The 23,705-nt window shown below is 37.4% G+C and overlaps 2 pseudogenes across 2 annotated transcripts; one reads left to right on the top strand and one right to left on the bottom strand.

Moving 5' to 3' along the window:
• The first annotated feature begins 4,905 nt into the window (after positions 1-4,905).
• On the top strand, positions 4,906-9,665 carry LOC149847064 (IQ domain-containing protein IQM3-like; annotated as a pseudogene). Its single transcript, XR_016430587.1, has 9 exons — positions 4,906-5,007; positions 5,110-5,224; positions 5,370-5,435; positions 5,632-5,729; positions 6,842-6,929; positions 7,875-8,018; positions 8,385-8,470; positions 9,081-9,182; positions 9,259-9,665. The product of XR_016430587.1 is annotated as an IQ domain-containing protein IQM3-like (transcript).
• Positions 9,666-21,705: 12,040 nt separating this feature from the next.
• Positions 21,706-23,212, bottom strand: LOC149847063 (UDP-glucosyltransferase 29 pseudogene; annotated as a pseudogene). The gene has a single exon (XR_016428510.1). The product of XR_016428510.1 is annotated as a UDP-glucosyltransferase 29 pseudogene (transcript).
• Between the last annotated feature and the right edge of the window lie 493 nt (positions 23,213-23,705).

Below are 23,705 nucleotides of genomic sequence, written 5' to 3'. Positions count from 1 at the left end.
GATCCAATTGAAGATAATAAATTGAATTTCATATAATTAAATCAATTAGTTAGAAGTCCAAAATATAAAAATTGACTCAATCACATCTTGCACACAAGTCAAAACCCAAGCACCAAGTCACAAGCTTTGAGTCCTCCAGCCACCCAGTCCTACGCATCACTGAGCTCTTGTGCCTGAAAAATAGTTTTAGAAAATGGCTAAAAACTGAAGTCCTCATACGAATTTCTCTAAAAATCTAACAGTAAAGGAAATAACATAAATTAACTCATGCACAAATTTAAGATGAAATCACAAGCAATAATTTATCAAAATAACTTACCATTCTAGCATTTAACAATATCATGCCAAATCAAATATTTAGAAATGCATGAAACTAATGCTGAACAGTAAAAGAAGCATGAATAACTTCTTAAGTTATTTGTTAGAGTTGATTTTGCATGCATGTCTTTATTAAATGAACAAAAAATTAATTTTTACTTTTTTTTTAAAACTTATAAATACTCAAACCGAGCATAATTCATGAGGTTCAAGGTAGTTTTTAGTTATAGCTTAACACACAATTTGTGTTTTATTTACTAGATTCCAGACTTATTCTTTGACCGATATCAGAAATCCTCACAATCCATTAGAACATTAGAAATTATCACATAATGCCGAGGCATCAATGAAAATCCTCAACCATTGATGCTACTTTCTTGGTATACCAATAACTACAACTGAGTTAATACCAGCTCCCTCAAGCAAAGTGACCGAAAGCTCCCTAAAACCATGGTCAAGAACATAAATCTCAAATCGGGTTATTAAGGACACAATTACATACAAAGTTTTAGTATTCTCACAGTCTCTAATGACCGTCATGCAAGATTATCACACTATAGAAGGGACATCAAGAAAAATCATAATTACACTGTTTTGGTATCTTTTATCATTTAAATCAATTTTAAGTTCTTTACATAAGAATCATTTTCCAAATCCAAATGAAATAACAAATTTTGAGCCCTGACCCTCACAATTTAACAATGTAATTAATTTTGAAAAACCAATAATTTCACAAATCATTTTGCAATGCATAAACAATTCAATAACACATGAGAAACACATGATCCTAGCCTACATAAGCTTATAATTGTTCACACATAACCACTAACATAATCTCAAAAAATGATTCATGTAATTACAAAATTTTAGTGAATATAAAACACACAAAGTTTCATAATTTATGTTCACAATGCACATTCACACATAAAAAGAACACACATTTAACCTAGTACATACACATGCATAAAGAAAGCTTGTAGACTACACTATTTATGATCAAATTTATGCATATGATCAACAAACATGCAAACGATCTACACAATATCAGATATATATATGATCAACAATCATGCAAACATCTATTTATGTTCAGTTTTATGTGTATAATCAGTTGACCCCAAACTGATCAACTTAGCATCAGATTTGCATGAATAATCAACAGGTTGTAAACATGCCAATGATCAAATTACATGCGTGTGATCAGTAAATTATAACCTGGTCTGTTTAAGATCAGATTTATGTATCTAATCGATTGACAAAAATATCATTAATATATATTCTGATCAGATTCGACTAATAGACATATATATATTATGATCAGATTCAACTAACAGACATACATATATATGTTCTGATCAAATTTCGACTGATATATATTCTGATTAGATTTCACTGATAGACATATATATATATATATATATATATATATATATATATATATATATATATATATATATATATTATGATAAGGTTCATATACATGATCAACTGACTATTATCAACTTCATGTACATGATCGACTGTCATCAATACATATGCTAAATATGAGGTTCATGTACGTGATCAACTACTGGAAAAAATACATATGTTGTGCACAGTTTCATGCACATGATCAATGAACTAAAAAAATGCATGTGCATGATCATATTCAAATATATGAATCGATAAACTGATATATATAAGCGGATTGATGTTATGAATCTGATATATCATATTCATAACATGAATTAGCTGATATATATATATATATATTTGTAATCAGATTTTCCTTTTTCCTCTTTAAATCCATGCTCGAATCGATTTACACTAACTCCTTTTTCGTTCAGATTTAGAGAAAAACCTGTACCTTGATTTTTGATTTAAAAAAGAACTAGAGGAATGATGAAATACGTTGAAGAACCTCTTCTTCTCTCCTTTTCTTTTCTCTCTCTATCTCACGATTTTCCCTCTTCTCTATTTTTCTTTCTTTTTTTCTTTCTCATGAGTTCTAGAGAGAGGAAAAGTGAGATCAAGTTTCAATATTCAATTTCATGATTCATCTACATAAAATGAGTCCTTTTATAAGCCAAGAGAACTCTCATAAATGCTTTATAAATCTCAAATCATATTTAAAACAAATAACCCTACTTAGATACTATCAACTAAGCTTAAATTTATCTTTAGTTAACACCTGCATGAGACTAAGCCAAGATTAAAAAAACACATACAGAACTTCTAGATTCCACCTCACTTTGCTTAGGCTAAAATTGGATAACACACACGCACTATCATAAACACCCATTCAAGGGCGTAGCTAGGATTCATGTGAGGGAGGGGGGCAAACAGGGGTGTAGCAAAAAAAAAAGTTATTTGTGCGATAGTCGGGGGTTCGGGGGCAGTGCCCCCCCCCCCCCCCCCCCCCCCGATTTTTTTTTTGAGATAAAATAAAAAATGGCTACAATTATTAATAAAAATCTATTTCATATGGACAAATCAAACTATTTGCTGCAGTCAGGGCTGGGCTAGGACTGGACTGGGCTACAAAAATGGATAAAAATCTATTTCATATGGAATCAGGGCTGAGCTTGGACTGGGCTTTAAAAAAACAAAACAAAAAAAATTAACTGTTTCGGGAGGCAGGATCTAGGTCCATCTAGGTCCTTTACATGCTGTGGTCTACCTCTCTAAGTGGGCCTCACAAGGGTTAGCCGACCTTTGGGTGGATCTAGGTCAGATTCGCTGGGCACTTCATTAGATCTGGGTCTCAATTTGTCTTTTATTGATACTTTAGATACAATTCAAAAATGATCTGTATCATCCACTCCTTGAAAAAATTGCTTAGTTCCTTGGGCAATAAACATTCTGATGAGACACCAAACATGCCACGGGTGTGCCACTTTGATTTCATCACCTGTGGTGCTTCCGTTCTTTGCCACTATCAAGCTACTTTGCTAAATTGGTAGTTTGATTCGCTTGCTGCCAAGGCACGGTACAAAATAGATGTGACAACATTCACAACAATCTCCAAAATTTTGATCCCGACTCTGCCAGATGCACCTCTTAAGACGATCTACCAAGGCTTGAGATAAAAGGGGTGTAGCTCGTCGAAATGGAATGGATTCTGGCGAGTTCCACTAGCCATTTTTGTGGCTGCGAAGGGGGCCGGGGTAGAGCTCACCGGAATGACTTTTTTGTTTCCGGCGAGTTCTACTAAAAACTTGAAATAACATGTTTTGTTAGTTTTTAGTGATAAAAAATCTGAAAACGAGGATTTTGGTCACCCATATATATATATATATATATTACCTACTTTATGTAGTATGTATATATTTATGTGCTTATGTGTATATTGTAATCATGACAAAAGTCACAAGCAAAAAAAATAATGATTATATGGATCTCCTTTGGAATCATAATCAAGACGAGCACTTTCTTGACTATTTGATTCAATAACAATTACAAGGTTGTAAAAAAAATAAGATTTTTTTAGTAAACAAGCATGAAAAATAATGAAAAAAAGGATGATAGATATATTTGGCCTATATTTTACAACGGCCAAGTTAAGATATATGATAAATACTTTGAGACAACATCATGAATTGATGCATTTAATGCGAAATAAATCCAAAAAAATCTATTGATCCATTCCATGGTTCATTGAAACCAAACTTAATCTTTAACTGAATCCAACTATTAGATCTAATACATGGTTATTAAATAGAAAAACAGTTGATCTAATCTATAATTCCTATCCAAAACCATGATCCAGTTATATAGAGAAAATAAACCCACGACAACTTAAACAAAATGAATCTCATATAACTCCAACCAACCAAACATGAGATTTTCCTAACAATAGCTTTCACATGATTTTGAAATCTTCATTTACAAATTTATAAAAAGCAACCAAACATGCCCTAAAAATGCCACCACATTTGTTATTCTTGCCTCGAATCAGCGTGACAAATATCGCTAGATTTATGAAAAACTCGCGATAATATCGCAAGAAATTGCCTGAAAGTTTAAAATGGCAATTTCTTGCGAGATTTACAAAATATCGCAAGATTTATGAAAAAACATAAATACCGCGATTTAAACATGATATTTACGTTTTAAACAGCTATTTATCACAAAAAAATCATGTATTTTTATTTTTGAATAATTTGTATTAATATTTTCTTATAAAAGATATTTTTTAATTACATTTTTTATTGCCGAGATTTTGCCAAAAAAAACGCAAGATTTATGATTTTTTTTTCAATTTCTCGCGAGTTTTTGAAAAACGAGAAATTGCCTATAAAAACGTTTGTCACTATGCCTCGAATACACCCCCCGCATATAGATGTACTCTCTCTCTCTCTCTCTCTCTGCGCCTTCTTCTATGAAAGAGCGAGGAAGATGAAAAGCGACCAACAAAACCAGAAAAGGAAATCGTGTTAATAAATTTGACCAACCTCCCCATTTGCTCTCTCTCTCTCTCGGTGCGTGTGTGTGTATAAAAGAGACAGAGAACGATGGAGATCATGCCTGCTTGTCACAACTTAGACTTCCACCCTCAGTCTTACCTTCCCAGCTCAACAGCCCATCCGCTGTTGTGGACAAGGAAGGGAAGCCCATGGACGAGGCCGCATTGAAGGTCCAGAAGGTCTACCAGAGTTACCGGACCAGGCGGCGACTCGCCGACTCGGTCGTTGTCGCGGAGGAGCTATGGTGCGTCCCTCTTTTCATCCTTTTTTCTTCTCTGTTTCTGCCCCTCCCTCCTTTCTTTCATTTTCGTTTGGTCTATTTTTATCAAGAGATGGAAACGTTCAGGTGGCAGGCGATCAATTTCGCTTGTCTAAATCACAGAACGACCTCCTTATTCAGTTACATCAAGCCGGAGGGCCTTGCCGCCAAATGGAGTCGAACTAGCGGGAACGCATCAAAGGTGCGTGGTCACCCTTGTTTCGATTTTTTTTATTGTTGGTTGATTTTTCTGTCTCACGAAAGAAACGGTGCTTCTTCACACTTTTTTTTCTTTTTATATTTTTGCTTTTTGGGGTTAAATATAGTAAGAGAGAGAGTTCTTGCAGGTTGGAAAGGGTCTGTCCAGAGATGCCACAGCTCGGACTCTGGCATTCCAGCATTGGATTGAGGCTGTAAGTTTCATCTTTTGCTTGTTCTTTTTCCTTTTGTTTACATGTGGGTGATATTCTATTATTTAAAGTTTTAACTTATGGCTTTTTTCTGGGCTCAATTGTGACTGCACTACATGAATCGCTTAATATGTTTTGAGAATCAGTTAGTTATAGTGAGAGATTTTAAGTGGATAAGCTGTTGTTCTCCTTTTCTCAGATTGATCCTCGTCATCGTTATGGACATAACCTGCATTACTATCATAAGGAGTGGTGTAAAAGCAACTCTGGACAACCTTTCTTTTACTGGTAATTTCTGTATTCTTGGCAAAACTTATGCATGAATTATGAACGAAGCATTTATCCCTTTGCATGGACTCTGTTACTCATATATCTTGCTGCTCTTTTGTAGCCACGCTTTTCTTTGACTCTAAGCAATGTTAGTGAACATTTGAATGGATTATGTTAGTGTCATCCTTGTCTTGAAATAAGATCCTGTTTATAAACAACCAAATTCCATCAAGAGTTGGGATGCAAACTGTTTGGATCCGGAACAGCTAAAAGTTGCAAAACCCTCAAACTGGATCCGACCCATTATAGGATAATATTCTAAGTGATATATAAAAATGCCAGAAAATAAGAAGAAAAGTATAAGCTTGTAGTCGAAAAAAGAACAGTAATCATGATCATGATTGTACTGTTAATCAGGTGGACATGTAAAGAACATATAAAGAAGATGAAAGAAGAAAAGGTATAGGTTTTTTGCAGTTTACACCAGTATGTGTAGGATATTTTTTGTAGTTTACACCAGTGTGTAGGATTTTTTCTTTTCTTGTTGGATATGTCCTTGAGGAACCAAACATTAGTGTTCCTACTAATGGTCAAGCTGTATTCCTATATTATTAGGGTAGGTATGAGATGGGAATACAGTGATATAGTTTGAAAATTTGTGATGCCAGGAAAATTTCATGCCTGTGCATGTGTGTGTGTGTGTGTGTGTGTGTGTGTGTGTGTCTGCAAGCAGAAAATCTCCTTTGGGTGCTCTGTGTGCTACATGACAGTTTACCATATGAATGCACCATCTACTTATAACATTTAATAGTGAGGAAGCTAATAAACACTAAATTTACGGGCCATAGATTCTTAATTATTTGTTTTCACATATTTATGTTAATTTTGATTTATAGTATCTTTCAATTGACAGATTTCAAAGCGGCAGGTAATTTAGTTGTCTTGTGGTAGTAAATGCCATGTTTAATGAGTGTTCATTAATTTTGATAGCATCATGCCGCACATGTTAATCATTACTAACAGGTTAGAAGTGCTCTAGGAGAATTCTCAGTCATGTAACTATCATAACTGATTTCAGATCAAAGGTGTTTCATACAATTTGATGAAATTTAAAATCCATATTTGTTCTTCTTGTGCAGAATGGACATTGGGGAAGGTAGAAATGTTGATATCAAGGAATGTGAACGGTGTTTGATTAAAAAACATTGTGTCAAATACCTGGGTCCTGTAAATTTTTGTTCCAATATCATGTATATTGATCAACAGAGATGAAACAAATCAAAGTGATAAAGATTGACGGTTTTGAAATTCTAGCTTCTACATTGAGATTAGAGTGGTGTCTTAGTAAAATTGCTTAAAAGTTGATGGCTTGAAAATTGTAGTTTATGTATATGATGATGGGGATGGACAAAAGATTAAAGTTTGTAGTTCTCCTGTGGCTTAGGTGGTATTTACATTCTCTATTAGATCATACTTGAAGGGAAATCTGTCAGTTAAATGAGATGCCCATATAGTTAAATATGTAAATTTTTCTTGTTTGTTTGTTCGTGTCTTTCTTCCGTATTCTGGCAGTAACAAACCAAACTGCAGATTCACATAGGTGACAGTCATTGTTCTTTGCTGTATCAATCAGGTTTTTACCGTAACACCATGTTCAGGGTGCTGATGTTGGTTGTATGTTTTATACAATTTCTATACTTTTTCTTTAGTTTAAGTGAGTTCTCTCTCTTTGTCCTGCTTTCTTTATATATAGCCATACCCCAGAACTCCTTTTGAAAAAGGCACCTCCTTACTTGCCACACCCTTGTCTTGCTGTGTACCCAGGTCTATGTGGCACAAGATATATACTTGTTGTCGTTTAGTTCCACTAGTGCTTGAACCTATGTACTTTGTAAATATTCATTCACAAAAAATGTCTTTTCCTTATACACTTGGACTGACTTAGGTTCACTGATATTATTTGCGTCTTGTGCTTGAAGTTTTTGAAAATCGGCTTTTGAGACATTGAAGATTATGTAATGGATGATGCTGAAGCGCTTTATTCCAGTTTTCTACCAAGTGATGTTTGACTTAACAAGCAAATGTATCTTTTGCTATTTACTCTTTATGTATCATCATGACCTTTAAACTTTATAAGCTTTTTGCTATTATGTTTGGTTTACTAAAATTCAGAAAGAGAGGGACTAGGAATATGAACCGAGGGATGGGAAGATTGTACACGTGAAAAGTGGAGAGCTTCTTGACACAACTAAAGGTCCATCCAAAGCAAAATGGATTTTTGTCATGAGCACCTCTAAGAAGCTCTATGCAGGCATGGTAAAATACATGTTCTTTGTTCATTTTTGATAGAATTTGGCTTTGACATCATTCTGGTTGTCACCCACCAGACTCCAGAGAACTTTGTAATTTACCTCCACCCAGTCAATTCAAGCTTCTCCTTTTTATCTCTTTGGGTCTTAATATGCCCCAAGTCTATAGCTAAACTGGAAAATGGGGGTAACTGGCCTCAGTTTCCTGTGAATTAGATAGTTTTTTTTTTCTGATGGGCAAGCTGGGAGTGAATTAGATAGTTGCCAATCCTCTATTGCAGATAAATTGTTCATTTGGATTTATTGAACTCTGTAACATCTGCTAAATTTTTCTTTCTAGTAAAACTGACCTACTGCTTTTGTGTATGTATAGAAAAAGAAATGACACTTTCATCATTCCAGCTTTCTTGCTGGTGGCTAGCAGCAGGAAAATTGATTGCCGAAAATGGTGTGCTTAAGGTACCATGTACAATACTAGGAGATCTAGAGATTAATTCAACATATGAATTCAGTGATTGTTTATATACTTGTTTTGTTTTAAAGTACTGGACTCTTTCTTAACACCCATTCCATGTTTGTTTTCTAGTGGAGAAGGTTTTCAATTTGAGATTTTATTGGAGAGCTTAGTGAGATTTTATCTCTCCCTTTGCAAGTTTCATGGGCATGTCATGTTATCTATTTTAATTTTTTAAGAGTATATTGCATAAGCACTAAGGTTTTGAGTTATTGCATTCAACATTCTGCTTTTTCTTACTGTATTTCAAATTCCTTCCTGTAGTATAAAACTTTTTGTCTTTAATTTATAAAGAAATGAATATTGATGACATTTTAGTTATTTCTTTTTGAATAAAATCACTAAGCAATGGGCAATTGAGTGGTTTTTTAGCCAAGTGTCTTTGAAAAACACGAGAAAAAGGGTGGTAAAATGTAAACCAAAAGGTGGCATTTTTAAGTAGCTGATAACTTTGGCAGCTTCTTGTAATTTGCTCAATTTTAGCTAATACACATCCCGTTGAAACTTGTGCATTCTCCTCTTCATCTGCTGCTGAATGTTTACTCTCCTTTGCAGTCCATCTCAGCATATAGCGGGCATTACCATCCCACTGATGAGAACCTTAACATCATCTTAACATTTCTTAGAGACAATGGGATCAACCTGGATGAAGTGGAGGTTTGTATCTCTTACACATTGTACTCATCCACACTTGTTTGTGCATTTGTATATCTCATCTTATGTGCACTTTCAGATACGCTCATCAAGCGATGATGAGAACGGTGAGGAAAGCAAACCATTGGAAGTAAAAGAGATTAGCATTTGTACAGTAGGCGAACCTCCGCAACTTGAACTTCCTGATCTCAAAGCAGTTGAACGAATCTCAAATTTAACAGTCACTGTCCAAAGTGAAACACAGCAATAAAATGGCAATGGTCACTATAGAAGGACACTATCAGGTGGCCTTCGGAGCCCAAGGACAGATCTTCCTGCAAAAGCAATATTGCAGAGGATTGATTCCAAGAGCAAGGCTCACTCGTACCAACTTGGGCACCAGCTATCTCTCAAATGGTGCACTGTTGGTGCAGGTCCAAGAATTGGATGTGTAGCAGATTATCCAAAGGAGTTGAGGTCCCAGGCTCGAGTTTGATTTTGTGAACCTTTTACCTCGTATCTCAAGCCCATCAGCTTTTCAGCAGTTTCCTGCTTCGCCATTGCCTGTACAGTGCTCAAGACCTTTGTCATGTTTGCAGTCCGGAGCTCATAGCAATGGTATGGGCTAAGTGGCAAAATGAAAGCCTGCATGGTAGTCCATTGGTCTAATGTGCCTACCATCTTTTGGCTCAAGTTCAACTCAAGCATGGCCGGGCTAACTAGGTGGGGCTGTACGGCCTGACCTGGCGCAGGTCCTATACAACATCCAAGCTAGGTCCACAGTTCTTAATATTTCCAGTTTATGTCATGAATGAAAGCTTTCAGCAGTGGCAGCTGTGTGTATGTATGGCTTTATTGATAAATGTCCCTCCATGTTAGAAGTAGCATTTTTATCTCAAACTGTCCATCCCTGTTACTGTCCTGCGTTGCATGGATACTTCATTTTAGTTTCAGATTTTCGGATATGGGCAGTAGATACGCTAGTCTAGGTCAGATCGGAATATGCATGTTTGGTTATTGATGGATCCAGATTCATAATTGGGAAGGATGGAATTTTTCCACATTAAATCACACAATATTTGTCCATTTTCATTGGTTTCTTTGTCATTATATGTGTCCTTGGAAATTTATTATCTTTATTTGAGAGGGAAAAAAACCTGGTTGTGTTTTTTGCATATATATATATAAAAAAAAATGAAAATACCCTCTACGCCCCCTCCCCTCAAAAAAACCACTGATGGCTATTCCCTCCTAAAGGTGCACGCTGCTACACCCTTACATGTAGGGTGTCAACGGGTTGGGTTTGGTTCGAACCCAGGGCCCTGGCTCCATATATTAATTGGGCTTTTCGGATTGGTCCTGAATTCTAATCAGAGCTTATTTATCACCAAACCTTGACCCTGTAGGGTTTGGTACAGGTTGGGTCTGGATCAAACCTGACCCATTGACACCCTTACTTATATGAACTTACATCAAAGTTGTTACCTAATCCTAACCTGCTAACTAAGCTTGGTCCGCAGGCTAGCAGGGCATGGGAGTCGCTGCACACATCCCATACATAGGTAGGCCCTTCAGACCCTTCGATGTGATGAAGTCTGCTTCTAAGCTGGGTGGCAGACATGGATGGCCCGTTAACTAGAACGACGCCACCGCAGGTGGTAGTCCCAACAGAAACACCGCATAGCATGGGAGGATGCTGTGATTGTGTCTGAGCCAGACAAGTAGACATGCAGGCATGGGCCTCCTCACCCGGCAACACATGCCCCTGCAAAATGTGTGCATGCTGTCGCATTTGGACAGTGCCGCGGCTACTCTGCGAGGGGCTTCATCCAGTCCTAGAGCAGGTGCCACAGACAAACAGTTGCAGCACGGGCTCTTGGATGCATGTGGGCAATCCAAAATGAGGCAGTTAATCGACGGTTTTGCACAAAGCGCGGCTCGTGGCAACGTGAGGACGTGCAGTGCAGGGTGACACTGCAGCCACTATCCTCTTGAGAAGAAGAATAAGAATAATGAAGCACAAACGAGGTTCGGTCTTTAGACCTACGTCCTCGGGGTTTTTGCACAGGTTCACGATGATGCCTGTGGAGTTTTTACGTAAAAAAAGAACGATATTCAAGGACTATCGTCGCCTCATTGTAAAGTTTCTGCAATTGTTCTTGCTTGTCTCCACTTATAAAATTATTTTCAGATCGTGGACAGATCGACCGAACCACATTAAGCCTTGTTTGTTTCTCTTCCTCTCTTCTCTTTTCTTTATGGTATCAGAGCCTCATTTTTGAGTGAGATACAATCACTCTTTTCTCTCTACTCCTGTGTGTTTCAGTCATGGCTTCTTCATCCAACACCACAAGTTCATCTTTGTTTCCCTACCTGGTCATTTTGATACTCAAGTTAAACCATAACAACTTCTTGCTATGGAAAACGCAAGTCCCAGCTCTTGTGGAAAGCAAGGATCTTCATGGTTTTCTCAACAGAGATTTACCTTAGCCTGAGCCTTCCATCAAGCTGATGAAGCTTCAAAGATGCTGAATCCTGCTTACCATGTTTGGCACAGATCTGATTGTCTCCTTAGAGGTTGGAACACAGAAACTCTCTCCGAGAGTGTCTTTGGCTTAGTTGTGAGTTTGAAAAACTTGAGAGAGATCTGGACGACCCTCGTGGGTGCCTTCACTCAAGATTCTCAAGAGCAAGAATTCCACTTGATACAGCAGATAACCTCCTTGAAGAAAGGTAATGACTCTCTGACTGATTACGTAAACAAGTTCAAGGATTATGCAATGATCTTGTTGCTATTGGAAAGCCCGTATAGAGCAGGGTAAAAGTCTTTTGGCTTCTATAGGGACTTGGGTAAGGATATGAATCCTTTGTCACATCCATGTTCTAGCCCCTTGTACCTTCATATATGAAATTGATATCCTTGCTCCAGATCTCTGAGGCCAGAAATAAAATCCAAGAGAGTTATAACTCTCTGCAAGTGGGTTTTTATTCTTAAAAAAAATGCCTAAAAACAAAGGAGTAAATAATTCAACAATAAATTTCGTGGAAATGGACCAAAAGAAAATGCTCATGACAACAAGGGTCAAGATGCTAGCCAACAAAGTCCCATCCCTCAACGTGAAAGAAACTAAAGTAGTTCAAAGGAAAAGAAATTTGAAAAATATGGTTTTTATGATTTATAACAAAAGGAATCACTCGATCATAAACTGCTTCAACTACTCAAGCCCTTGTTGCCTTGACTATAGCCGATAGTCAAGACTCAGAATGGTTTCCTGACACCGGTGCCATCACACATATGACATGTAATATTGTACGTTGTTTAATCTTAAGGGATATAACATGCTTTGCGAATCGTTTTAAGAAGGCTACGGAGGAGAAATGGCATGAGATACTTGGGTATCCCAATATTGGTACCATTCATAAATTTCTACATAAAAATAAGTTTATTGATTTTTTCTAAGGATGACAATAAAGAGTTCTTTTGTTCAAGTTGCCAATTGGGAAGATCGTCCAAACTATCCTTCAAGAAATCCAACAAAAGAATTCTTGAACCCTTCTTTAAAGTGCATCTCGACTTGTGGGGACCTGCACCGATTTTATCTAGAAAAAATTATCGATATTATGTGGTTTTTATTGATATTTTTTTTTTCGATTTACTTGGTTTGTATCTTATGAAAAAAAATCTGTTTTTTTTTACTATTTCAATCATTTGTATAAATTAATTGAAAGACAATCTGATAAGAAAATAAAGATTTTTCAATCAGACGGAGGTGGTGAATATGCTAGCAATATTTTTATTAAATATGTAGATGATCTTGGCATTAAAAGACAAATTTCGTGTCCTAAGCCTCTTGAACCAAACAGGGTCTCTGAGCAAAAACATTGAAGTATTACCGAATTAGGTCTCACTATGCATTTTCATGCCAATCTCCCAAAAGATTTTGGGTCGAAGCATTTTCTACAACTGTGTTTTTGTTAAATCGATTGCCTTCGTCAAGCTTGAAAAATTTTCTCCTTATTTTAAAATTTACGTGCCACGCCCTCACTAGTCCTTTGTACTTGTCTTTGGAAGTCATTGTTTCTCTTATTTGCATGATTATTATAAAAACAATTTTGATCATAAAACATTTTCATGCATTTTCTTTGGATATAGTATTCATTATAAAGATTACATGTGATTCTATTCACCAACAAGAAGGGTTTACATATCTTGACATATGGTTTTTGATGAATCTAGCCTGCCGTTTCAAGAACTTTTTGTATAAAAAATGATGGTGTTGAGGGGGAGCTCAGGTTGAGACGTTGGTGATAACAATGGACATGATTCTAAAAAAAATGGGAGTCTTAACGGTAGCAATGAGAGCCAAGAATGTGTTGGTAGACCTCATGCTAACGTCAACCATGATAGTTGTGATCTTCGATAGGTTGACCACCACAACAGCAGTGAGAACGCTGGAAGTGCTGATGGAACTGTTGGGCACGAGTCACAGCAACAGTCTCAATTTTCTGGTTATGATTCAATAGAAAACTCAGAGCATAGAGTTAATAAAAATGCTGAAACTACTGTTGGGACTGCTGAACATGAGACACAACAACAATCCCAGATTTTTCAAGATGTCACTCACGATCAGAGTGAGCACCAAGATGTTGAGACATCTTTGATTTTGGAGGAACCTGATCAAAATGAAAATGGTTCAGCAGAATCCAGCAGTGATGAAATTCTGCTTTTTCAAGAACCTAACCATGATGATGACACTAGCAATCAAAACCGTGTTCTCAGTAGATCCATGCATGGGTTTTTTAGGCTAATCCCAAATATCTTGGGCTGCATGATGTTGTTAAGACCCTTCCTAAGGAACCTCGAAATATTAAAGCTGCTCTTTCTCATCGGGGATGGAAGGCATCTATGGATGAAGAGATGAAAGCTCTTTTTGCCAATGATACTTGAGATCTCATTCCTAAAAGAGCCAATGAAAATATTGTGAGCTCAAAATGGGTCTACAAGGTTAATTTAAAACATGATGGGGCCCGTGATCACCTCAAAGCTCTACTTGTTGCGCATGGATTTACCCAAATAAAAAATATTGATTTTTATGAAACCTTCTCTCCCGTTATTAGACCAAGTAGCATCAGGACAGTTCTTAATGTCACAACTCTCAAAGGTTGGGATATTCGTCAACTTGACATTTAAATTGTCTTTCTTCACGAGATTTTGAAAGATGAAGTTCTCATTAAACAATCTCCAGGATATGAAGATGCCAATAATTTTGAGTACATTTGTAAGTTAAAAAAGGCCCTATATAGGCTCAAACAAACTTGAAGGGCTTCGTTTCGTAGACTAAGTGTTTTCTTGTAAATTTGGAAATTGAAGTCTTGCTTGTTTGAAAGTTTCTAGACCAGTCTCAATCTTTGTCATATTGATCTTCACAAATTAGTTTGTAAATATCACCTGAAATATGTGAACCTCCTTTAACTAAATACTCTCAACCTACATTTACAAATATGAAATGGTCTTTTGAAGTCAGTTTACTAAATACTCTTGCCGTAAGTTCACAAATACAGTATGACCTTCACAAATTATTTTTATAAATATCTCTAAAATGTATGAATATTCTTGATATACGTTTGTAAATATAGTACGACCTTAAGAAATTAGTTTTGTGAATGTCTTGAGAATGTGCGAACCTCTTTTAACTAAACACAATCAATGTATGTCAAGCTATAAATTAAAAAAAAAATCCTTAATTACTAGACTATAGCATGCTTGAATTTTCTACCTACCTACAAAGATCAAATACTTCCGACGTACATCTGCAAATATAGTATGATCTTTTCAAAACATGTTTGTGAATGTCTTCAAAATGTGCAAAGCTCCTTTAACTAAATACTTTTGACGTACCCACAAATATAGTACGACCTTCATAAATCAATATTGCAAATGTCTTCAAAATGTGCGAACCTCTTTTAACTAAATACAACTGACGTATATCCATAAATATAGTACAACCTCCGCAAACCATGTTTGCGAATGCCCAAAATGTGTGAACCTCTTTTAACTAAATACAACTGACGTATGTCCATAAATATAGCACAACCTTCGCAAACCATGTTTGCAAATACCCAAAATATATGAACCTCCTTTAACTAAATACTCTCAATATACATCCTTAAATATAGTATTATTTTTTCAAATCATATTTGTGAATGACTTCAAAATGTGCAAACCTCATTTAATTAAATACTTATGATGTGTCTGCAAATCTAGTACGACCTTCACAAAGCATGTTTGTGAATATCTCAAAAATGTATGAACCTCCTTTAACTAATACTTACTTCGACAAATATAGTATGACCTTCGCAAACCATGTTTGTGAATGCCTAAAATGTGCAAACCTCTTTTAACTAAATACGACCGACGTATGTCCATAAATATAGTATGACCTTCGCAAACCATGTTTGCAAATGCCCAAAATGTGTGAACCTCCTTTAACTAAATACTCTCGATGTACATTCGTAAATATAGTATGATTTTTTCAAATCATGTTTGTGAATGTCTTCAAAATGTGCAAACCACATTTAATTAAATACTTATGACGTGTCTGCAAACCTAGTACAACCTTCACAAAGCATGTTTGTGAATATCTCAAAAAAATGTGAACCTCTTTTAACTAAATACTTACTTCGACAAATATTGGAAAGGGATAAAATACTCTTAAAAACTATAAAAACTTGCAAAAAACTAAAAATATATAAAAGATTAAAAGAACTAATCATCGTGGAGCTCTAGAGAATCCAAGATCACTTCTAAAAAGAAGAGCCTTTGTTCTAAATGACTTAGCTCAAAATTTTTGTGAAATTTTTTGAGATAAAATCAATTGCATAGTTATTTCAAAAAGGTTGCTATTAACATGAATTTGCTAAAATTCTTGATCAAACAATCATCCAAAATTAATGATTTGATTACTTTTGGCTTGAGAGAATAGGTCTTGATCAATTGATTATTCAAAATTAGGTTCCCCAAGCCTGCCTTGGGTTTCTAAAAATTCTTTTGAAATAGTGGAGTATGTGCTTGGAGTGTATCTCTTGTTTTATCCAAGATAAAATATCTTATCTTTGTTTTAGCGTTGAATTTCAAATTTGATCAATTTTTTTTATTCTCTTTTCAAGAATTATAATGGATGAGGAATCTGCCTGGCAGGTCCAAATCTTAGCTTTCTTCTCCAATATTGTGTCCAAAATAACAAATTAGTGATGCCCCAATTAATACCTTTAGTTAACTCAAGATTGCTTAAGATGAATAATTCTCTATATTTAAGAAATAAAAACAATTCTTCTTGTTGGCTTAAAGTTGAAAGACTTTATTCTCACTTTTATCATCATCTTTAAGTGAAATGGTGATGTCACTCACTGCTTATTGCATGTGAATATATGGTTGGAGCCTAACCCACCACTCCATTTGTTCGAGAGATTCGAGTTGGTTTTCTCCTAGCACACAATATTCTAATTCAATCCCTACCCTCATGGTACCTTATTCAAGCAGAAACTTGACTTTCAAATCTAACCTCCACCGCCATGATAGAACTTAGACATTGGCCTAAGTGCACCTCTCATATATTTTCATACTTTTTGGTGTTCTATTCATTTTGTGTACTAGTTCAATCTCTACCCTCATGGTAGCCATTTTTTGGAACCTACTCGGGATGGGCCTTGACCTATATGCACCTCGTATTATTATTTTTGGTGCATGATGAATTTTGTGTGCTAATCTAATCTCTACCATCATGGTAGCATAACCAGACTGAGACTTGGCTTTTAAATCTAGCCTCTACCCTCAGATAGAATTTTACTCAGACTGGGCCTTGGCCTATGTGCACCTATCATTTTTATTGCTCTCTTTTTCTTTTAATTGTGTGATCTTTCTTGCTTTCTCTCTTTTTCTTTATTTTCACACTTTTTCTCTTATTTTCTCTTCTTCTATACCCTTGCTCCCTCTTCTCTCTCTTTTTTAATCCTCACACAATGTTTTCGAGATTAAGCTTTCTTAAATCATTGTTTTATTCCTTCAATATATAGAATTATTCATTTGTGTGAGTTCCTTTGCGAACTAATATTCTAATGTTACTTTGTTATTTAAAACTTTAGATTGGTCTGGATGGACAAAAACTCTATGTCTTATTGTAGATAACCTTTTCCAAAAGCAATTTCATTCAAATATATTTTAAGATGGATTGACTGAATTTAAACTTCATTGTTCTTTGAAAAATAATAGGATAAGGCATCCTCCTATAAAACTTGAGATTAATTTCAAAAGTTTTTTAAAGAAAGCATACTCTTGTGATACAACCCCCATATTGTCCAATGTGAAAAGCTCAAAAGAAGGATTAGAAGGTAGGTTCAGATTTACAATGAACAAATATTATAATTTAAGCCTGACGAATTCAAGAGGATCAAACTTGTGGTTTTTGTGTTGTGGGACTTATATGTCATGTGTTGGGGGTGCTGAACCCTGATTGACATAGTGGAGGAGAGGTCTGAAGTTTTTAGTAGTTGTGGCTAAGGCGAAATGGTGATAAACATAGTCGAACAACTAATCAGGTATGTATAGTTTGGGTTCGGTAAGTAGTTCAAGTAGGATTTTTGATCCAAAATTGAAAGGACCTGGTCCATGGGTTCTATAATAACTTAGGAACATGTGTAAGGGTCTTATATATGTTCTAAGGATCAAGGATTTCAAGATGGTTCGTGAAAGAGGTTGGTGTGGTCGAACAGACCAAACTACACATTTTTCTGAATTGGCAAGGTATGGTTTTGGTTTTCAGGGTTACGAAAGTATGTAGGGACCTAAATAAGGCTGAGGTTAGGGCTTAGGGAGTGTTAAAGATTTGTAGTAGGTAGGGAAAGTACATCACATGTTCTAGAGTGCAGATACATGATCTCTAGTGTAGAAGTTTGAGTTGGATTTCCAGAATAGCTAAACTACACACTACAAGGTAAGGAGAGCTTGGACTCTTTAGGGAGGTGTCAACCAACCTCGAGAGACCCTGGCTTTCACATGCATAAGAGGGAGATAAGAGAGAAGTGAGAGAGAGAGGAGATAAAGAGAAGAAGAGAGAGAGAAGAGATGACATCTAGAGAGAGGAGGGAAGGACAACTAGATAGAGAGAGCTTTAGCAAATCAATCAATTAATTATATTCATCAAGGAGGTTCCATGACCTCTTTATATAGAAGAAAGGTTTGGAGTAGAGTATTTATTTAGTGCATAAAATTTAACTATCTCATAAACTCAAAACACCTTTTAGTTGCACAAAAAAATATTATCAGGCAACCAAAAGTGAACTAAAATAAGAGACCAGAGTCTCATCTTGAATTAGACTCTCCACAAGCCTAAAGTCCTAAAAATTAAAAATCAAATAAATGAGACATAGATGGACTCTATACAACCTTTCCTTCTTGGAAGGAGTGGGAAGGCTCTAGAGAGGTAAGAACGTTCCACCCTCTTCCTCCATTTTGGCGCCCTCCCTGTGGGGCCCTGCCAAGATGTTCTTTCTAACTCTAGTGTGGACACGTGTTCGTTGGCATTTCTTCTGAAGAAAGAGTCATCTCAGCGGTCATGTCACCTCCATGGGCTCCACTTGAACTTGAAAAACCCTCTTTCACAACTGGGGTGTCATCTGGATCCTAGAGCGCACCTAAACCTTAAAACTTGAACCCAAACACAAAACACATCATGTACCAAGTCTATTCAAATTATAGGTTTGACATATCAGGAGTTATATCTTGAGGATCCGGACTACAGGGACATTTAAGAGAGCTATATCACAAATCATTATCCACATGATCTATAGTTTTCCATCCATATGGGTATTGACTTAGAGTGAATGAGTTCTGTACTTTTGATTCTTCTCTTCAATTGTACCTAATTTTTGAGTTGCATGGGGGTGGATTAGCTGGTCATCTTGGTCTGGATAAGACATTTTTTCTTTTGGAAGAGAGGTATTATTGGCCTTAAATAAGGCGAGATGTCATTAGGTTTAACCAGCTTTTGTCATCTTTGTCAGGTGGCAAAAGGACAAGCAAAACACGAACTTATATACACCTCTTCCCATTCTTGATCGGCCACCGGAGCTTGTGTCCATGGATTTTGTTCTTAGCTTACTCAAGACAATTAGAGGTTTTGATTTAACTCTTGTTGTCATTGATCACTTTTCTAAAATGATAGTTTTTTTATTCTATATACAGATTTTATTCTATATAAGTAGGTTGCCTCTTATTATTTTAAGGAAGCCTAGACTTTATCTCACTATCACCTTTGATAGTGATACTCGAATCTTGGTAAAACTTTTGGAGGTTGTTGTGGACCATTTTAAAAACCAAGCTTCAATTTAGCAGTGCATATCATCCTCGGTTTGTTGGACAGACTGATACTGTTAATTGCACTTAGGTAATTTGTTGAAGATTAGCAAATCATCCTATCAAAACTTGGAATCTTGTTTTTACCACAAGCTGAATTTGCGGGTACACTGAAAGGTCATCCTTACAAATTGCTTATGGCATTCCTCCACCCATATTGTTGACCTAGCTCTTTTCCTTAGGTTGAGCATGTCTGCAGCTCTGGATTCAGACATAGTGGACTACATGAAAAGAGATTTATTCTTAGGTCAAAGCGAAACTCGAGGATAGTTACGCGCAATGCAAATCCTATCTGGATAAGGGTAGATGATACATTAGTTTTGAGGTTGGTTGGTGATTTAGTGATGGTTTTCTTAGCCCGGTTTCCGGTAGGGATGTATCGGAAATTGAGTGGCATAAGTATGTTAGGTGTAAGAAAGAAGGGAGAGAAAATTCAAAGGAGAAACTGGGTTGTTTAGAGGAAGTGGTCTTGATGAGGTGGAATAATCCCATATTGCTTTTGCTTGAGTTTTCTGTGGGCTTTATAAGCAACTTGTGAACTCATGCACTTGTCCATGAGAACAAGAGAGTGGGATGACCACCACACACACACACACGCGCCTGCCCGCCCGCCGTGTCGTGTCGTGTCGAGCCGGGCCGGTTCGGGTAATTGGCCCTTTAGGGCCATATCCAATCAAGACAAAGTACCTTTTTACCCAAAGTTTCTTTGGATATTTGGATTCTGTAACGGGTTATGAGAAATGATAACAGGTCACGACTTCTCGTAGTCCATGCCCGTTATGGCTCTTCGGATTCCGTAACGGGTCTCGATCTTTCGAAGACCGTTAACAAATCACGTCTCCTCAGAATACGTAACGGGTCCTTCCACGTTTCATAACCGTTCGTGGGTTATAAAAGCGTGGTAAGGGTGGTAAGGGTTGGGGTTACGAAGAGGTTGAGACAGACGCTCTGGTTTCTGAAGCTCTGCGATTTCCCATCTCCCCTGTTGCTCTCTCTCTCTTTCCTGAGGTATCCCGAAAGGGTGTTATGCAGCATTTGGTTCGAAGAGGTTATTTTCGAAGGACGACCCGTCGGAGTGCATCGTTCGGTTCGTCGTGGCTATTGTATCCTGGGGAAGGACGTCGGACCCTGACTTGCACTGTATGTGGGGGCGAATCTTCTCTAAGGGGAGTACTTTCGTACGCCTTAGCCTGTTACATAATCTAAACATGTTTTTGCTGTTTTCTTTATGTTCTTTGCTTCTGTTTGCTCTTATGCTGTCATTTGAATTTTGGTCTGATGCGGAAAATGCTGTCATCTGAATTTTGGTCTGATGCGGAAAATGCCATGCTTGCTCCCTGTTATGGTTTCGATTGTCTGTTAATCATGCTATATACACTGTTGTATTTACTGTTTTCTATCGTGTATTATATCATGATGACGATTGTGAAACTGTGTGATCCGAAATATGATCCAACAAAGTATGGCCCGTTTAGAATTATTTAGAAATTAGAAATGATGCATATCTACTTGAGGTGCTTGATGATTGGCATATTGCACCATGATAAAATTAATTAGTCCGAGCCAAATTCTTTCAAACAAGGAGAGAATGATGCATGGTGGACCGATAATGATTCTACAGTTTTGGGCTTGAACCATAAGTCTAGTAAATCTGTTCCATAGGTGGATTCATCTATGATTGCATGACCTAGTTGTGGAGATCCACCTGTTCATAGATCTAGTTAGGTCAACAAAAGGAGAAAAGATGCGAATGTTTAGTCATTCACCTCCCTAGTTAGACCCTAGCCCTGCCCTGCTTAGTTAAATGAGCATATGCGTAGTTTCCATCATAAGATCTCGATCCATATTCATTCTCACGATTCAGATCCAGTTTCACTGGTTTTAGAGAATATTTATTTGTGTTTGAGAGAGGAGACAGGAGTTTAGAGGCTTTTCTAGTTTAAACATTATATTAGTTTTGGTACGATAGACAAGGTTTAGGAGAGATCCATGTATTCATTTGAATCATGTCACGAAGATGAAGGATAGAAGCAGAATTTTTTTTGCGACGTCACCAACTTGTTGAAAAAAAAAACTCGCTAGAGAAAGAGCTACAATTGGAGATAAATTTGGAGAGAGAGATTACTGCTCAACAACTACCCATCATCAAAGCATCATAGTAAAGCAAGAACTTATACAAGATTATAGCATGCTTGTAATTAACTTCGTTTCAACAATTGGCCATGGATCTCTCTCTCACACACGAGCAAACGGCAAAAGGAACAAAATCAAACACCAATCTTCATCCATTATGATGGTTCCTGCTTGCCAACTTCTTCACCTCTTCAGCCAACATATCCATCTCTGCTTCTCCACGGCCCCTAACCATGTCTGCCATTTCTTTCGCCTTTCTTCTAATACCCTCTCCCTCCGCATCCACCAATGTTTTTCTAATACATTTATCCACATTCTCTGTTTTAAACCCTCCACCCTTTTCTCTCTCTATCTCCACTCCAATACCCAACTCGCTCACCACCAGCTTAGCATTCACTGGCTGGTCATACATGCACGGCAATGCTATGATTGGGACACCACACCATATGGCTTCGCATACAGACCCCCAACCACAGTGACTGAGGAACGCACCGGTTGAAGGGTGGCTCAATATCTTCATCTGGGGAGCCCAGTCTTTTACCACCATCCCCCTTTGCTGAACCCTCTCCAGAAACCCTTCCGGCAACACATCCTCTACCTTGTCTATTGCATCCTCCACCTTGATCATCCACACGAAATTCGCCTTACTCATCTCCAAACCGAATGCCAACTCTGTGAGTTCCTCCTTGGTCATGAAGTACTCGCTACCGAAGGAAACAAAGACCACAGATGACTTACCCATCCTGTCCATCCACTCTCTGAACTTGCATGCGACAGTGCACTCGTCGTCCTCATGATAAGGGAGAAGAAGTCCCACCGGGAATGCCCTTTTGCCAAACGGCTCTGAGAAGTATTTTATGAATTTCCCTTCCAACGCCCCAAGGCTCTTGATGGCAATAATTTGTGTGGACCTTTCCAAGGATTGAACAAATCTTTCTAGATCATCGGGTCCGTCGGGTTGATCGCTGGTCTTTCGATTGATGGTCGATTCTTCGAATTCCGGGGGGCCAAGGGTTTTGAAGGGGTACTCTGTTCCATGAGCACAGCTGCCCACAAAGGTAACGAGGGAACAACATGCAGCGCTGATGGTCACGAATAGAATAGCAGGGATGTTGAACTCGGTGGCCAACGGCGGTGCCCACGGTGCTTGCGCATCGTAGATGAAACAGTGTGGTTCAAGAGCCTTGATGAGATCGGAGAACGTTGATGTCAGTAGATCAAAGGATTTTTTCAGCGCAGGCATGAGGTGGAAGGGGAGTGAGCGAGTTGATTGGTAGTGGGGAGGGAGTTCAGGGGATGGAGGAACTTGAATCACTACCAAGTTGATGTTTGGGTACTTCTCTACGTTGTATCTTTGCCTGATGGAGGACAGAATGGGAGGGGTAGAGGGAAAGTATACCGTGAAATGTCTCTGAGATAGTCGGATGGCGAGTTCGAAGAATGGGAAGGCGTGGCCACAGGCTACCCATGGTAGCATCAAGAGCTTTGGATAGCTACGGCTGTCGTTCATGTTGGAGAGAGAGAGAGAGAGAGAGAGAGAGAGAGATGGCTCCGTCGTGGTGAGTACCAGTTGAGAATTTCTTGATATAGGACTCTTGTAGACTTTCTTGCCTCATTTGGATTGCCCTTTGGGTGACATATGCTGTTCAGACTCCGAATCAGGTGCAATGCTGCACTTGAGTACAGCTGGTGATTTTCAATATCCACCGTTTATCCTGTATGAAGGCATGCCTGTACCACCCAAATGGCCAGGTGGAAGCAACATGGCCTTGAGGGAGCCCAAATGGTGCTACGAAAATGACCCTGAGAGAAGCTCAAAAGGACTCTCCATGGTGGTTATAAGTACAACTCTAAGTGGTGATTTTCAATTTCACCTGATTTCGACCCACATTTTTTTATGTGCAATGTGATGTATTTATTAGTTTAATGGGGCATGTATATAGTGTGTGTTAATTATTGCTTTTCTTTTTATAGGTTTTTTGGCAAATCTAATGCATTCGGCG

This window comes from Nuphar pumila, chromosome 2, assembly GCF_984573655.1.
Source record: "Nuphar pumila chromosome 2, dmNupPumi1.hap1.1, whole genome shotgun sequence".
Classification (NCBI taxonomy): domain Eukaryota; kingdom Viridiplantae; phylum Streptophyta; class Magnoliopsida; order Nymphaeales; family Nymphaeaceae; genus Nuphar; species Nuphar pumila.
Note: the sequence above shows the minus strand (reverse complement) of the source record. Positions and strands in the feature narration are given on the sequence as shown.